The 18,638-nt window shown below is 50.9% G+C and overlaps 1 protein-coding gene and 1 long non-coding RNA gene across 6 annotated transcripts in view; both read left to right on the forward strand.

The window, feature by feature from the left end:
• Window positions 1-18,638, forward strand: part of GSE1 (Gse1 coiled-coil protein) — a 486,852-nt gene that overhangs the window by 219,150 nt on the left and 249,064 nt on the right. The gene's annotated exons all lie outside the window — the stretch shown is intronic.
• On the forward strand, window positions 4,699-7,457 carry LOC120917837. 2 transcript variants are annotated; one of them, XR_005744240.1, is made up of 4 exons: window positions 4,699-6,321; window positions 6,430-6,926; window positions 6,958-7,168; window positions 7,200-7,457. It is a non-coding gene; the product is annotated as an uncharacterized LOC120917837 (long non-coding RNA). The 2 variants fall into 2 exon arrangements; XR_005744239.1 differs by having other exon boundaries at window positions 4,699-6,926; window positions 7,200-7,450.

Consider the following 18,638-nt stretch of genomic DNA (forward strand, 5'->3'; position numbering starts at 1 on the left):
ACATCACCGCTCTCCAGATATAAGATATATTATAGAGGAGTGACATCACCGCTCTCCAGATACAAGATATATTATACAGGAGTGACATCACCGCTCTCCAGATATAAGATATATTATAGAGGAGTGACATCACCGCTCTCCAGATATAAGATATATTATACAGGAGTGACATCACCGCTCTCCAGATATAAGATATATTATACAGGAGTGACATCACCGCTCTCCAGATATAAGATATATTATACAGGAGTGACATCACCGCCCTCCAGATATAAGATATATTATACAGGAGTGACATCACCGCCCTCCAGATATAAGATATATTATAGAGGAGTGACATCACAGCTATCCAGATATAAGATATATTATACAGGAGTGACATCACCGCTCTCCAGATATAAGATATATTATACAGGAGTGACATCACCGCTCTCCAGATATAAGATATATTATACAGGAGTGACATCACCGCCCTCCAGATATAAGATATATTATACAGGAGTGACATCACCGCCCTCCAGATATAAGATATATTATAGAGGAGTGACATCACCGCTCTCCAGATATAAGATATATTATACAGGAGTGACATCACAGCTATCCAGATATAAGATATATTATACAGGAGTGACATCACCGCTCTCCAGATATAAGATATATTATACAGGAGTGACATCACAGCTATCCAGATATAAGATATATTATACAGGAGTGACATCACCGCTCTCCAGATATGAGATATATTATACAGGAGTGACATCACCGCTCTGCAGTACGTTGATACGTCGTACCGCCCAATAATATAAACGCACAGCCTGCCGTTCGCGGCGAGGGTTAAACGCGCTGCCTCTGCGCCGCGTTGCCATCACAAGGTGCCCGCCATCTGCGCGCTGATTAAATGCTCAGAGGACGATAAGCAGACAAGAAGACTTTTATTGAATTGCAGCTTGGCAGCAGCCGGGATGTGTTTTGGCAGGGTACTAATGACAGCATCTGTTCCAGCGCTGCCGTCTGCGGTCAGCTCTGCCCGGCCTGGAATGGCTCCCCGTGTGCGGCGCTGGCACCGCAGGAAGCTCACACACCATCTGATGCCCGATCTTACCTTCGAGTGCCATCCAAAGCCCGCATGTCTGGGGGCCCCTCCGAAAATCACCTTTTTAGTGAGTGATTAAAGGGGCACTCCGGAGGTCCCGACTTCACCCGCTGACCTCCCTGAATAATAACCACACACTTCTGATTAATGGAGTGACATCACCGCTCTCCAGATATAAGATATATTATACAGGAGTGACATCGAATATACGCTACGCCGACGGCGCGCAGAGACCCCAGCGCAGTATTCACAAAGCACTCGCCCCGTACGTTGCGGCGGCGTAGCGTAATATGGTCGGCGTAAGCCCGCCTAATTCAAAGTAGGCATGTAGGGGGCGTGCTACATATAAATTAACCGTGACCCCATGTAAATGAAGGGCCGATCAAACGGCGCATGTGCGCGCATGCTAAGAATCACGTCGCATATACTCCATAAGATACGTCGGCTCAATGCGAACGACGTGAACGTAACCTACGCCCAGCCCCATTCACGTACGACTTACGCAAACGGCGTAAAATTCGACGTCCATACCTTTGCATGGGTAGCGCCACCTATAGCGGGGATAACTTTACGACGGACGTACGCCTTACGTAAACGGCGTAGATTACAGCGACGGGGCGCAAATACGTTCGTGAATAGGCGTATTTAGGTCATTTACATATTCGGCGCGTAAATCAATGGAAGCGCCCCTTGCGGCCAGCGTAAATATGCGCCCAAGATCCGACGGCGTAGGAGACTTACGTCGGTCGGATGGAGGCCAAATTCAGGCGTATCTAGTTAAGAGAATAGGGCGCATAGATACGACGGCGCATTTGTTCACTTACGCTGCGTATCTGTTCTGTGAATCTAACCCATTGGCCCAGATTCAAGAAGCTGTTGCGCGGCGCAATAGCTGTTTTGCTCCCGCGTAGCGAATGCCCCTGATTCAGGAACATCGCTACGCGGACTGCAGCCTAGGATATGACAGACATAAGCCTCCTTATGCCTTCATATCCCAGGCTGCATTCTTGCGTTGTCCGCTAGGGGGCGCGGCCATTGTGATCGGCGTATAGTATGCAAATTGCATACTACCACCGATTCACAAAAGTTGCGCGGGCCCTGCGCACGCAAGGTACGGAGTTTCCGTACGGCGACTTTAGCGCAAGGTTGCTCCTGCTATAGCAGGGGCAGCCAATGCTAAAGTATAGCCGCCCTTCCCGCTCGTGAAATTTAAATTTCACGTCGTTTACGTAAGTGATTCGTGAATGGCGCTGGACGCCATTCACGTTCACTTAGAAGCAAATGACGTCCTTGCGACGTCATTTGCCGCAATGCACGTCGGGAAAGTTTCCCGACGGAGCATGCGCTGTTCGCTCGGCGCGGGAGCGCGCCTAATTTAAATGATTCCCGCCCCCGGCGGGATCATTTACATTAGGCGCCCTTACGCCGGGCTATTTAGCATAGCGCCCGCGCAATTTACGGAGCTACTGCTCCGTGAATCGCGGGCATATCAAAATATTTTGCGTGGGCGCAGAGCAAAAATCGTTGCCCTTTGCCCACGCAAATATTGCGCGGATCTACCTGAATCTGGCCCATTGACTTTTGCCCCTTCTCCAGGGTATGAATTTGTGCACTTCTTGGCGTGGCCAGCAGAGGGCGCAGGCTCTTCTTGTCGCCGTCACATTAGTGGGGCACTTTGCTGGCTGGGGATGGTACAATGACAAGTCATATTTCTTTTCTGCGTAGAAAGCAGATTGATATTTTCCTGCGTCTTGCGGAGAGAGGGAGCGTTGGGGGCGGAGTGAAGCGTCAGTCGGTACGAATGAACTGATCCATAATACATTTCATCTCTTTCTATGCACATTGCTTTTATTGGTGACTCGCTATTTATGACTTGTTTGGTTGGCGATGTTCGGAGTAATGTGGTCTTTCGGTCACTAGTGACGATGTTGAGACGCGAGCTACATGGCGGCTCATTAGAGGGTTACTCAATACAAGAGCGCACAGGGCAAAGCGCTACGTGTATATTGCACTACCCACCGCGACCAGTCCGGGTCCCCAACACTCAACCAGCTTCTGTCAAATCATTCTGATTGGTTGGTGTAGATTACATCTATGGCCCACCAGTCTCTGCACCAGAGGAGCTTACACTCTAGTGTCCCCCCTATTATTATTATTATACATTTATATAGCTTTGACATATACTGTAGTGCTGTACAGAGCACAACCAGCCAGTCATGTTAGTCGCTGCACTAGAGGAGCTTACACTCTAATATCCCCCGACAGAAATGATGCGATAATGTAGATTGGGGGGGGGGGGGGGAGGGATGCAGAGGAAGGAGTGACATGCGGAGGGAGGGGGTGTGACCTGTGGAGGGGGGAGTGAAATGTGGAAAGAGGAGGGGTGACATGTGGAGGGAGGGGGGGCGAAATGTTGGGGGGGGGGACATGTGGAGGGGGGTGACATGTTGAGGAAGAGGGTTGATATGTGGAGGGGGGGTGACATGTGGGGGGGGCATGTGGGGGAAGGGGGGGTGACATATGGGGGGGGGGACATGTTGAGGAAGGGGTGTCAGTTCCTGTGGGGTGTCAGTTGATGTGGGGTGTCAGTGCCTGTGGGGTGTCAGTGCCTGTGGGGTGTCAGTTGATGTGGGGTGTCAGTTGATGTGGGTGCCAGTTCCTGTGGGGTGTCAGTGCCTGTGGGGTGTCAGTTCCTGTGGGGTGTCAGTTGATGTGGGGTGTCAGTTGATGTGGGGTGCCAGTTCCTGTGGGGTGTCAGTTGATGTGGGGTGCCAGTTCCTGTGGGGTGCCAGATCCTGTGGGGTGCCAGATCCTGTGGGGTGTCAGTTCCTGTGGGGTGTCAGTTCCTGTGGGGTGCCAGTTCCTGTGGGGTGTCAGTGCCTGTGGGGTGTCAGTTCCGGTGGGGTGTCAGTTCCGGTGGGGTGTCAGTTCCTGTGGGTTGTCAGTTCCTGTGGGTTGTCAGTTCCTGTGGGGTGCCAGATCCTGTGGGGTGTCAGTTCCTGTGGGTTGTCAGTTCCTGTGGGGTGCCAGATCCTGTGGGGTGCCAGATCCTGTGGGGTGTCAGTTCCTGTGGGGTGTCAGTTCCTGTGGGGTGTCAGTGCCTGTGGGGTGTCAGTTCCGGTGGGGTGTCAGTTCCGGTGGGGTGTCAGTTCCTGTGGGTTGTCAGTTCCTGTGGGTTGTCAGTTCCTGTGGGGTGCCAGATCCTGTGGGGTGTCAGTTCCTGTGGGTTGTCAGTTCCTGTGGGGTGCCAGATCCTGTGGGGTGTCAGTTCCTGTGGGGTGTCAGTTGATGTGGGGGTGTCAGTTGATGTGGGGTGTCAGTTCCTGTGGGGTGTCAGTTGATGTGGGGTGCCAGTTCCTGTGGGGTGTCAGTTCCTCTGGGGTGTCAGATCCTGTGGGGTGTCAGATCCTGTGGGGTGTCAGTTGATGTGGGGTGTCAGTTGATGTGGGGTGTCAGTACCTGTGGGGTGTCGGTTCCGGTGGGGTGTCAGTTCCGGTGGGGTGTCAGTTCCTGTGGGGTGTCAGTTCCTGTGGGGTGTCAGTTCCTGTGGGGTGTCAGTTCCGGTGGGGTGTCAGTGCCTGTGGGGTGTCAGTGCCTGTGGGGTGTCAGTGCCTGTGGGGTGTCAGTTGATGTGGGGTGTCAGTTGATGTGGGGTGTCAGTTCAGAGTGGAGTGGCCCTTTAAAATATCTGGATAAGGTAGAAAAGGAGGAGAGAATTTGGTGAAATATTTATAATGATCCAGCGAAGGTGACGCCCGGGGAACACCCATTACGGATCAGCGCGTTCGCCTCCACCCCACCCCCACCCCGGAGTTTATGACATCATTGATTTGAATCCTTCACAATTGAGACAATCGGCATTTCCTATCGGATTTGCTGTCTTCTCGGAGAACAAGGATCTAATGATCAATAATTAAAATCCCTAATGCTGCCATGATGGCCCCGCTTTACAAGGAATAACAATGACTCTCCGGCCCCTGCAGCTTCCAAACTCAATTAATCCTACCTGTAGACAAAGACCTAAAAGGGCCCCAGAGCCCCGGGGGGCCCGAACTTTGACCTCACAGTGGATAAGGGCTTGACTTCTTCCACACGACCTTTGCCCCCTGGAAATCTTTAAAGGCGGTTATGTGGCAGGGGGTCAGCTGCCGGTTTATTCATCGGCTGGGCGATGGCCTTGATAGCAGCAGCACAGAGGTGTGTGTGTGTGCCGAGGGCCCCGCCTGATGGGGGCCACCAGGGCCAGTCTCGGGGGGGGGGAGAGCTCAAGCTGTGTGTGTTACTCCATACCACCTGTCCTCTCTATGACAGAAGCCTCTTTATGGGTTTGTTTACAAGAATGCAGGCTATCCTTTCATAAATGAATGATGAGGAGGACGAGGCATGGGGCACTCGGAGCATCAAGCATGCATGTGGAGGCCTTAAAGTACATCCAGTTCAGGGATTTATACAGCTCTGCTACACAGCACAGTACTCGATACAAGATACAATGTACTCAGTGCACGACCTGGAACACCCAGGAGAAGACACGGGAGACTCAATGCAAGACACATGGCACTCAGGAGAAGACACAGGAGACTTAGGAAGAGGTAGGGGGACACTCAGGAGAAGACACAGGAGACTTAGGAAGAGGTAGGGGACACTCAGGAGAAGACACAGGAGACTTAGGAAGAGGTAGAGGAACACTCAGGAGAAGACACAGGAGACTTAGGAAGAGGTAGAGGGACACTCAGGAGAAGACACAGGAGACTTAGGAAGAGGTAGGGGACACTCAGGAGAAGACACAGGAGACTTAGGAAGAAGAAGGGGACACTCAGGAGAAGACACAGGAGACTTAGGAAGAGGTAGGTGACACTCAGGAGAAGACACATGGGACTTAGGAAGAGGTAGGGGACACTCAGGAGAAGACACATGAGACTTAGGAAGAGGTAGGGGACACTCAGGAGAAGACACAGGAGACTTAGGAAGAGGTAGGGGACACTCAGGAGAAGACACAGGAGACTTAGGAAGAAGAAGAAGAAGGGGACACTCAGGAGAAGACACAGGAGACTTAGGAAGAGGTAGGGGACACTCAGGAGAAGACACATGGGACTTAGGAAGAGGTAGGGGACACTCAGGAGAAGACACATGAGACTTAGGAAGAGGTAGGGGACACTCAGGAGAAGACACAGGAGACTTAGGAAGAGGTAGGGGACACTCAGGAGAAGACACAGGAGACTTAGGAAGAGGTAGGGGGACACTCAGGAGAAGACACAGGGGACACTCAGGAGAAGACACAGGAGACTTAGGAAGAGGTAGGGGACACCTAGGAGAAGACACAGGAGACTTAGGAAGAGGTAGGGGACACTCAGGAGAAGACACAGGAGACTTAGGAAGAGGTGGGGGACACTCAGGAGAAGACACAGGAGACTTAGGAAGAGGTGGGGGACACTCAGGAGAAGACACAGGAGACTTAGGAAGAGGTAGGGGACACTCAGGAGAAGACACAGGAGACTTAGGAAGAGGTAGAGGGACACTCAGGAGAAGACACAGGAGACTTAGGAAGAGGTAGGGGGACACTCAGGAGAAGACACAGGAGACTTAGGAAGAGGTAGGGGACACTCAGGAGAAGACACAGGAGACTTAGGAAAGGGTAGGGGGACACTCAGGAGAAGACACAGGAGACTTAGGAAGAGGTAGGGGGACACTCAGGAGAAGACACAGGAGACATAGGAAGAGGTAGGGGACACTCAGGAGAAGACACAGGAGACTTAGGAAGAGGTAGGGGGACACTCAGGAGACTTAGGAAGAGGTAGGGGACACTCAGGAGAAGACACAGGAGACTTAGGAAGAGGTAGGGGGACACTCAGGAGACTTAGGAAGAGGTAGGGGACACTCAGGAGAAGACACAGGAGACTTAGGAAGAGGTAGGGGACACTCAGGAGAAGACACAGGAGACTTAGGAAGAGGTAGGGGACACTCAGGAGAAGACACAGGAGACTTAGGAAGAGGTAGGGGGACACTCAGGAGAAGACACAGGAGACTTAGGAAGAGGTAGGGGACACTCAGGAGAAGACACAGGAGACTTAGGAAGAGGTAGGGGGACACTCAGGAGACTTAGGAAGAGGTAGGGGACACTCAGGAGAAGACACAGGAGACTTAGGAAGAGGTAGGGGGACACTCAGGAGACTTAGGAAGAGGTAGGGGACACTCAGGAGAAGACACAGGACACTTAGGAAGAGGTAGGGGACACTCAGGAGAAGACACGGGAGACTTAGGAAAGGGTAGGGGACACTCAGTAGAAGACACAGGAGACTTAGGAAGAAGAAAGGGACACCTACAAGGTACAAGGAGTATTTGTGGGAGACACGGGGAAATCTGCAGAGGACACGGGGCATTGAGTAGAAGACACGAGGCATTCAGTAGAAGACACGGGGCATTCAGTAGAAGACACGGGGCATTGAGTAGAAGACACGGGGCATTCAGTAGAAGACACGGGGCATTCAGTAGAAGACACAGGGCATTGAGTAGAAGACACGGGGCATTGAGTAGAGGACACGGGGCATTGAGTAGAAGACACGGGGCATTGAGTAGAAGACACGGGGCATTGAGTAGAAGACACGGGGCATTGAGTAGAGGACATGGGGCATTCAGTAGAAGACACAGGGCATTCAGTAGAGGACACGGGGCATTCAGTAGAGGACATGGGGCATTCAGTAGAGGACATGGGGCATTCAGTAGAAGACTCGGAGCATTAAGTAGAGGACACGGGGCAATCAGTAGAGGACACGGGGCAATCAGTAGAGAACACGGGGTATTGAGTAGAGGACACAGGGCATTGAGTAGAAGACACGGGGCATTCAGTAGAGGACACGGGGCAATCAGTAGAGGACACGGGGCATTGAGTAGAGGACACGGGTCATTCAGTAGAGGACACTGGGCATTCTGTAGAAGACACGGGGCATTCAGTAGAAGACATGGGGCATTCAGTAGAAGACACGGAACACAAGCTCCTGGCGCAGGGTCTAGCAATGCCACTGCTTAGCATTGTGATTGGTTGTGAATAATTGAATGTTACATTTTTTTTACCAGTTGTCACCCTCATCCCACATCACATCCTAGTATCACAGACAACCTCACAGGAACACCATTCATTTCCCTGTCAGTGTTTTTCCAGGAGAATGGACCCGTAACATCGGCACAGACTCGGCAATCATCAGGTGAACTGATTAGGAAAATCAGCCAGGAAGTCTTATAGATTGCAGTGTGTGTGGGCGCAGGGTATGTATGGTGATAACTGCGGGTGAGGGCAGGGAAGGGGCACCATGTGAAGTTCTGGCTCTGTGCGGCAGGCTAGAGGTGCTGATTACCCCCCTCCCTCCTCCAGTGATTAGTAGTCCGGGAGATGCCGGTCCTGCGTCCTTGTGTGGCAGCTCTGGAAGGGAATGCATTGGCAGCCTTTAGTATTCCAGGAGAGGAAAGAGATAAGTAGCCTGCAATCTGCTCCTCTCACACAGCTGATAAGCCGGGGCACCCAGCAACTGCCTGCCATCTGCCACTCGCAGGCCTATTATTTGTCACTCAGCATCCCAGTACTAAGGGGGGGGCAAAGGCTTCTGGGACTTCCCAGGCTGCACTTGCTCCGTCCTCCGGGGATTTGCCGCACGCTGTGCCGCAGCTTCATTTTTCCACACTCTTCACATAGCGATGTTGTAAGAGCCGGAGCCGGCGGCTGGGGATTATCCGGCCTTTCCAAATGTCACTCCCAGGGAATCTGTCACCGAGTAGAACACCTGCGCGAGTTGGGCGCGGAAGACGCTAGCTCAACGCGGCTCACGCTACAAATCGATCGCCGAATCTTTCTCCTGAAAATCAAAATTCCAACACCATGACCTTTCCCCTCATCTTTAACCCCTTTGCGCCTAAGGGTAAAACAAATGTTAATGCCCAAGCACAATTTTGCAACTTTGACATGTGTTAGTAAACCTGTACATATCATAGACACTACTTTGTGCGTCCGGGGGGAATTTACCGGGATTTTTTTTTCCAGGATTAATTGGGCTTTTATTTGGTGGTAGATGGTAATGGATATCTGAGGTTTTTTTTATCCTGCCTAAAACACACCGACACTGGGGCTGACCTAGATCAAACCTCGACCTAGGTACTTTTTTTTTGTTTAATTTTTAATTAAATTTTCTCTTTTTTACGCACACCGGCCCGGATTCAGAAAGGAGATACGACGGCGTAACTCTGAGTTGCGGGCCGTCGTATCTATGCGACTGATTCATAGAATCAGTTACGCATAGATTTCCCTAAGATCCGACCGGCGTAAGTGTCTTACACCATCGTATCTTAGGCTGCATATTTACGCTGGCCGCTAGGTGGCGCTTCCGTAGATTTACGTGAGGGATATGCAAATTGGGTAGATACGCCGATTCCGAAACGTACGTCCGCCCGGCGCATTTTTTTACGCCGTTTACGTTAAGCTTTTTCCGGCGTAAAGTTAGCCCTGCTATATGAGGGGTATCCTATGTTAAGTATGGACGTCGTTCCCGTGTCGAATTTTGGAAATTTTACGTCATTTGCGTAAGTCGTTTGCGAATAGGGCTGTACGTAAGTTACGTTCACATCTAAAGCATTGACGATTTGCGGCGTAATTTTAAACATGCGCACTGGGATTCTTTCACGAACGGCGCATGCGCCGTTCGTAAAAAACTTCAAATACGTGGGGTCACAATTAATTTAAATAAAACACGCCCACATCAACCACATTTGAATTAGGCGGGCTTACGCCGGACCACATACGCTACGCCGCCGTAACTTAGGGCGCAAGTTCTTTATGAATACGGAACTTGCGCCCTAAGTTACGGCGGCGTAACGTATCTGAGATACGTTACGCCAGCCGATAGATACACCATTGTATCTGAATCCGGGCCACCATTTTTATCTGTCTCGTCCATTTACAGAGGCAGAAAACATGGGGGGGGGGGGGAGGCGGGCTTCACAGTGACTGATCACTGTGATAGCCAATCAGGTGACCCAGAATCGGACGTTCCGGTTCCTGATCGAACGAGGCCTGGGGCTCTCAGTGAGTCTCTGTGCTAGGAGGGCGCATACATACATACATACACACATATATATATATATATTCTATGCACATTTTTTTTTCTATCTCTGCAAGGACAGAGAGTGATACAATGTATCTGTTACGTCCATTCACAGAGACAGAAAACACAGGGGTGGGCTTCACAGTGACTGATCATTGGGAGAGCCAATCAGAGGCTATCACAGCAATCAGGTTACCCGGAAACGGACGTTCCGAGTCCCGATCGTTAGAACAAGGCCTGGGGCTCTCAGTTGTAAGAGGGCACCGTGCCTTGAACTTTGACCTTGACCCGAACACTAACCCTGGGGCTGACCTAGATCAAACCTTGATCTAGGTATTTTTTATTTTATATTACCGTATTTGCCGGCGTATAAGATGACCCCCTAATTTTCCAGCCAAAATGTTGGTTTTGGGATATACTCACTGTATAAGACTACCCCCTTCCTACTAGTCATGCCTCGCCTCACGGTGCCACCATTGCATGCCAGACTGTGTCACTACATGCCAGACTGTGCCCCATTACATGCCAGACTGTGCCCCATTACATGCCAGACTGTGCCCCATTACATGCCAGACTATGCTCCATTACATGCCAGACTGTGCCCCAGTACATGCCAGACTGTGCCCCATTACATGCCAGACTGTGCCCCATTACATGCCAGACTGTGCCCCATTACATTCAAGACTGTGCCCCATTACATGCCAGACTGTGCCCCAGTACATGCCAGACTGTGCCCCAGTACATGCCAGACCGTGCCCCATTACATGCCAGACCGTGCCCCATTACATGCCAGACCGTGCCCCATTACATGCCAGACCGTGCCCCAGTACATGCCAGACTGTGCCCCAGTACATGCCAGACCGTGCCCCAGTACATGCCAGACCATGCCCCATTACATGCCAGACTGTGCCCTACTGCCCTTACCTTATCCCAAGACATGCAGAATCGTGGCCCCACGATTTTTCAAAAGCCACGCCTTCTAGGTCTTCTGTTTCGTGATAGGCGGAAACACTCAGCTTCCCAAGAGGCACTGTGTTCAGTGTTAGCCTATCACGGAGGCCCTCTCGTCCGAGGACGAGAGGGCCTCCGTGATAGGCGGACACTAAACACGGGACGAGAGGACCTCCGTGATAGGCGGACACTGAACACAGTGCCTCCTGGGAAGCTGAGTGTTTCCGCCTATCACGGAACAGAAGACGTAGGAGGCGCGGCTTTTGAAAAATCGTACGGCCGCAATTCTGGGATAAGGTAAGGTTAGGTTACCGGCGTATAAGACGACCCCCGACTTTTAAGAAGATTTTAAGGGGTTAGAAAGTCGTCTTATATGCCGGAAAATACGGTATATATATATATATATATATATATATATATATATATATATATATATATATATATATATATATATATATATATATATATATATACACACACACACACACAGTGGGGATCGAAAGTTTGGGCACCCCAGGTAAAAATTTGTATTAATGTGCATAACGAAGCCAAGGAGATTTAGTTTTAGTCTTAGGCCCCATACACACGATAGAATTTATCCGCGGATACGGTCCAGCAGACCGTTTCCGCGGATAAATCCTCTCGAGGATTTCGGCGGATTTTCATGCGATAGAGTGTACACACCATCGCATTGAAATCCGCGCCGAAATCCTCTGGCGATGACGTGTCGTCGCCGCGATTATGACGCGGCGACGTGCGCGACGCTGTCATATAAGGAATTCCACGCATGCGTCTAATCATTACGACGCATGCGGGGGATCCCTTCGTATGGATGGATCCGGTGAGTCTATACAGACCAGCGGATCCATCCGTTGGGATGGATTCCAGCAGATGGATATGTTCTGCATGTCAGCAAATATTCCATCTGCTGGAATCCATCCCAGGGAAGAAATATCCGCGGAAACAGATCCGCTGGAGTGTACACACCATAGGATCTATCCGCTGAAACCCATTCGCTGGGATTTATCTGCGGATGGATTCTATGGTGTGTATGGGGCCTCAGTCTTTTGACTAAAATGACTATTTTAGTCATCTCAGTTGTTTTATGCCCTGTACACACGATCGGTTCGTCTGATGAAAATGGACCGTTTTCATCGGACGAACCGATCGTGTGTGGGCCCCATCGTTTTTTTTCCCATCTGTGAAAAAAAATAGAACCCGTTTTTAAATTTTCTGATGGTTAAAAAAACGATTGTCTGTGGGAAAATCTATTGGTCAAAAATCCATGCATGCTCAGAATCAAGTCGACGCATGCTCGGAAGCATTGAACTTCATTTTTCTCAGCACGTCGTCGTGTTTTACGTCACCGCGTTCTGACACGAACGGATTTTTAACTGATGGTGTGTAGGCAAGACTGATGAAAGTCAGCTTCATCGGATATCTGATGGAAAAATCCATCGGTCCGTTTTCATCGGATGAACCAATCGTGTGTACAGGGCATTAGTCATATTTTAGTCGACTTAAATGTTTTAATTGCCAAAATGAACACTGAAGCCAAGGACTGCACAGGATTTGACATTTGTGTGTCCCCTCGGATGTGACATCTCAGTCCAGGAAGTAGAAGGTGACCCTGGATGTCTAAGCAAAGATGGCGCCATCCTTCTGGAGAGAAAAGCAGAGTGCTGTGTCGTGTGTTCCTCCTTTGCCGGTGACCTTTCCTCTCGGTGACAGTTTCAGGATAACGCATTCCCGTATCTGTCCCGTATCTGTCATTTTTATGCAGAGCGGGAAGGGGGGGGAGGGGGCATTTACAATAAGGGGCGCGAGTCTCCTTTAATCAGCGTTGGCTAATGACAGCGGGCGCACAATGCCAGTCTGCCGGCTATTGATACCCGACATTGATGTTGTGCGAGTGGCGGGCGCACATAATGGCGGTGTTATCAGCGCGGAGCAGCGTGGAGGCTCGTCCCTGGTGCTCTTTTATCCGCGATAACAGAGCGCTCACAATGGATTCCTAATGGGAGGGCCGGCTAATCTGTAACGAGGTCCCCGTTCCAGGCGGCGTCCTCTCTTCGCCGAATCGGCGTTGTGGGTCTCGGCGGAGATCCTCGGAATAGATGACAGGAGGTGTCTGGAAACGCTCAGCGGGCCTCGGGGCGGTTAACTCTCTGTGGTTTGTGGCCCATCCGTACCCTGCCGCCATGTGCAGCTCACAGCAGCCTCAGAAGCCGGACCACGGGGGACAGCCAAAGAGATTCAAAACTTTGGCTTTGCGGAGAAAGTTATTAAGAAAAAAAAGAAAGTTCTCCAACTATTGAGGGGCGCACGCTGAAGGTTTTCCTTGGTGATCCTGCCAGTAACACACTTCCTGTCCTGGGGTGACCATGCTCACTCCCGTACTGTGTCTATGGAGGAGAAACATTGTCACCCCAGGACAGGAAGTGTGCAAGGACTACAGAACACCTCCCCTCTCTGTGTCGCAATAACCAGTTGTTCAGGAACTACAATTCCCATCATGCCTAGTCATGTCTGTGAATGTCAGAGTTTTACAATGCCTCATGGGATGTGTAGTTCTGCAACAGCTGGAGGGCCGTAGTTTGAGGATCCCTGGGGGGGGGGGAGTGTTGGACGTACTAGCCAATCTCAGGCTCACACTTTATAAGCAGTTACAAGAGTTTGTTTCCCTTTGGGATGAAGGTTTTCCATTTATAAAGCTGATCGTTTTATGCAACCCTGTCAGTGGTAAATAGTTTGCCTCATCCCTATAACTTGATACATTCTGCTGGAGAGCTTGTTCTCTTCAAAAAAAAAAAACAGACCGACTAGCTGGATCACAAGATGAAAATAAAGGGCCAGATTCACAAAGAGATACGACGGTGTATCTACAGATACACCATCGTATCTCTGACTTACACTGGTCCTATCTATGCGCCTGATTCATAGAATCAGTTACGCATAGATAGGACTAAGATCTGACAGTGTTACACTGTGTTACACTGTCGGATCTTTTTTTAAATTTAAAAATGGCGCCGGGGGCGTTCCCGCTGATTTACGTTGAATAATATGTAAATCAGCGAGATACGCAAATTCACGAACGTACGCGGACCCGTCGCATTGTTTTTACGTCGTTTCCGTAGCGGTTTTCCGTCGTATACTTACCCTTTCTTTTATCAGGCGCAGCCAATGTTAAGTATAGCCGGCGTTCCCGCGTCGAATTTGAAATTTCCTACGTCGTTTGCGTACGCCGATTCACGAACACGCGCGTCGCAAGTCCCGCTCACGTCGCAACCACTGACGTCCTATTGACGTCAGTGGAAGCAATGCACGCCGGGAAATTCCCCGGACGACGCATGCGTATTTAAATCGGCGCGGGAACGCGCCTGATTTAAATATGACACTCCCCTAGCCGCGGAATTTGAATTCCGCTGGGGGATTTAGGATCCGCCGTCGCAAGTTTGGAGGTAAGTGGTTTGTGAATTAGCCACTTGCCTCCTAAACTTGCAGGGGCGGATCTTAATTCACGTAGATCGAGCGGATCTATAGATACGCTGAGCTACGTGAATCTGGCCCAGAATGTCTAAAAAAGAAATAGGCCATGGACAGACCCCGCCTCTAGGTATGCAGGGACCCCCACCATGTTCATCTTATGGGTAGGCCATGGACAGACTCCGTCTCTAGGTATGCAGGGACCCCCACCATGTTCATCTTATGGGTAGGCCATGGACAGACTCCGTCTCTAGGTATGCAGGGACCCCCACCATGTTTATCTTATGGGTAGGCCATGGACAGACTCCGTCTCTAGGTATGCAGGGACCACCCACATGTTCACCTTATGGGTAGGTCCTGGACAGACCCTCCAAAAATGCAGGGACCACCAACCATGCTCTCCTTATTAGTAGGTCCTGGACAGGCCCCGACTTTAAGTATGCAGGGACCACCCACATGCTAACCTTGTGTGTAGGTCCTGGACAGACCCCGCCTTTAAATATGCAGGGACTGCCCACCATGCTCACCTTAGGGGGGAAGTCCTGGACAGACCCCACCTCTAAACATGCAGGGACTGCCTACCATGCTCACCTTATGGGTAGATCCTGGACAGACTCCACCTCCAAATATGCAGGGACTGCCCACCATGCACTCCCTATTAGTAGATCCTGGACAGACCCCGCCTTTAAACATGCAGGGACCACCCACCATGCTCACCTTATGGGTAGCCCCTGTACAGACCCCGCCTCTAAATATGCAGGGACCGCCCACTCCTCAATGAATGCCTGTGCAGTATCTGGATATGTGAACCATCTCATAGACATCAATGCAAATTCGCCCCTCCAGCGGCACGAGTGTCGCGCTTCAGGCGTATATACGCCTAGGTGTGAATGGGCTCTTAGGGTTGATGCTGTGATCCCGGGTCATCACCTGGGCACTCGGCAGTACAGAGGGCCAGTATGTGGGACTGTCCTTTCCAGTCTGGCACATTTCCCATCAATGGTGGAGACAACCTGTAAGATGCGACAAAGACGCCGCGCTCCTGGAAAGCGCGCACGTGTGAACGGCGTCCAACGCTCGCATTTCTCTCTCGACGTCATCCCTCCGTGAGCCTTTCCCATGCCCCCCTCCCCCTCCTCTTCCGGGACGGTCATAAACCTTTTAATTAGGATCTGGAAAGGCTGCCAAATTTCCTTTAATTGGCATATTGGTGGTTGGAGGGCGGAGGAGTCTGCTGAGGGCACGCAGTGCTCATTACGCTCGCTGTCTGGGCGGGGGGGGAGGGGGCGCTCGCGGCACGATCTGCCCGTGATTTCAATGCCAGATCCCTCACTGTCATGGGCAGATAATCGGCTTACTGCCTGTCGGGGGAGGGAGGGAGATGCCGTCTCTGGATCTTCCCATGTCTGGTGTCGCTAGGCGGTCATTAAAGGGACCGGGAACACAGCGAACGGCGACTTATCATGCGACTCGCACAGGTGTGACCGGGGACTTACTGACAACTATATAGTTCTAGATCTGATGTTCCCTTCAGTCTTGCACAGTTGTACCGGCTCCTCTCCTCGACTGATATGCCTTACCCTGATTTCACCGCACACTGTGAGCTTCTCACAATGTGTATTAGAAGCTGCAGCAAGTCAGGTAGAGCCTGGAGGACATCCAGCTTCATCTAGACCCTTCCTCCCCAGCCTGATTGTCCCTGGCCCCGCCCCTTTCATTCATTGGATGTCAGTGCCATCAATCATGGAGGCTCAGCATCACATGTGGGCGGTCTTCAAATACAGCCTGCCTGGGAACGCCCACTCCTCCAGACTGACACCCCATTATCAAGGCTTTTTAATATTTGCATAACTCCTCCCTAGAGCCAGCCCACTGCTTGCATCTGAACTGGAGGCTCAGTATCAAATGTGGGCGTTACCTAGGGGGTAATCCCCCTCTACCAGACTGACAGCAGCCCAATCAAGGCATTTTGATATTTGCATATCTCCTCCCACTGTTTAGGATTTTGAGAGTACTGAGGGCGGGTCTTTTTTGGGAACAGCCCCCTGCTGGCCCCTCCCACCAACCATGATCTACCTGCATTGTATAGAGATCCAATTATGACATCACTGTTTCTATAATGCGAAAACAGGTTTTATTTAAATGGTTAATTGGCATGTTGATGGGGGGGGGGGATTATAAGCAGATTAAACTTTATCTTTCGTGGTTTTTCACCTTAAAGCGGAGTTCCACCCAGAAATAGAACTTCCACTGTTCGGATTCCCCCCCCCCCCCATTTTGATGTCATATTTGGCACCTTTACCTGCCTAATCCTGATATTCGCTCCCACTTCCGGCTAAAGATCTTTGCAGTATCCACGGCGATCTACGCCATGTCTGGCCCCTCCCTCCTCTGCCCCCCTGTGCTGTCTTCTGGGAGACAAGCAGGTCCCAGAGGACAGCAGGGACCACTCAGAAAGCGCTGCACGACATGTGCAGGAGGAAACCAGGCTGTGAAGTCGCAAGGATTCACTTCCTGAGTCCCTTACTGAAGATGCCAGGCGCCTCCACCCTGACCCGATGCATAGGTCGGCTTTGGGTGAGGAAATCGCGGGCACTCTGAACAGGTAAGTGTCCTTATTTTAAAAGTCAGCAGCGGCAGTATTTGTAGGTGGAACTCCACTTTACTGCATAGGTGAAAAACCTTCTTTGCTGCAGTCCCTCTTTTTCTTACCTGAACCCGATTGTTCCAGCAATGGGGATGAGCACCTGTCTCGGGTCCTCATTGGATAGATTGATAGTTGCAGGAGCCATTGGCTCCCGCTGCTGTCGTTCAAATTCAGTGACACGGGGGGCGGGTCCTGCTGTCTGTGTCAATGGACGCAGCAGCAGAACTCAGGAGCGCACCCGCACAGGTGCCCCCATGGAAATCGGCTCCCCATAGGGGCACCCGATGAAGAGGAGCCAGGAGCGCCGCGGGGGGACCCCAGAAAAGGAGGATCGGGGCCACTCTGGGCAAAACCCTTGCACAGAGGAGGTAAGTATAACATGTTTGTTATTTAAAAAAAAAACAAAGCTTTACAATCACTTTAATAGCTTGGTATAACGATGCCAACTGCCATCATCTTTGATGCCCCCTTCTCTCTGCCAGTTGCCTGTATAACACAATTGTAGCTCCGGCTCTCCCCTGGACACTAATTAGTCAGGTCAAGTTCATCTAATTGGCCGTTAAATCTAGCCGCTGTCTTGTGATTGAAATAGAAATTGAAGGAAGGAGATTGGACTCGGCTCTCCCAGCAGCAAATCTCTATGGCCCGGATTCAGAGACCTTCGCCTATCTTTAGGCGGGCGTAGCGTCGCTCAGATACACTACGCCGACGTAAGTTTGAGCAGCAAGTTGTGTATTCACATACAACTTGCGCTTAAACTTACGGCGGCGCAGTGTAACTGGACCGGCGTAAGCCCGCCTAATTCAAAACAGGCTGGTTGGGGGTGTGTACTATGTAAAATAGTACTGACCCGACGTTTTCAATGAATGGCGCATGCGCCGTCCGTGGACATATCCCAGTGCGCATGCTCCAAATGACGTCGGCAAATCGTCATGCTTTCGACATGAACGTAAATTACGTCCAGCTGTATTCGCGAACGACTTACGCAAACGACGTTAAAAATTCAAAACTCGTCGCGGGAACGACGGCCATACTTAACATTAGCTACGCCTCACATAGCAGGGGTAAGTATACGCCGGAAAAAGCCGAACGCAAACGACGTAAAAAAAAAAAAGCGCCGGGCGGTCGTTCGTTTCTGAATCGGCGTAAATACTAATTTGCATATTCCTCGCGTAAAAATACGGAAGCGCCACCTAGCGGCCAGCCTGAAATTGCAGCCTAAGATACGACGGTGTAAGACACTTACACCTGGCGGATCTTAGGAATATCTATGCGTAACTGATTCTCTGAAACAGTCGCATAGATAGGACCCAGCGCACTCAGAGATACGACGGCGTATCAGGAGAAAGCTGAACATTGGCCTGGGCAGGAAGGG

The sequence above is a fragment of the Rana temporaria genome, chromosome 11, assembly GCF_905171775.1.
Source record: "Rana temporaria chromosome 11, aRanTem1.1, whole genome shotgun sequence".
NCBI classification, from domain to species: Eukaryota; Metazoa; Chordata; class Amphibia; order Anura; family Ranidae; genus Rana; species Rana temporaria.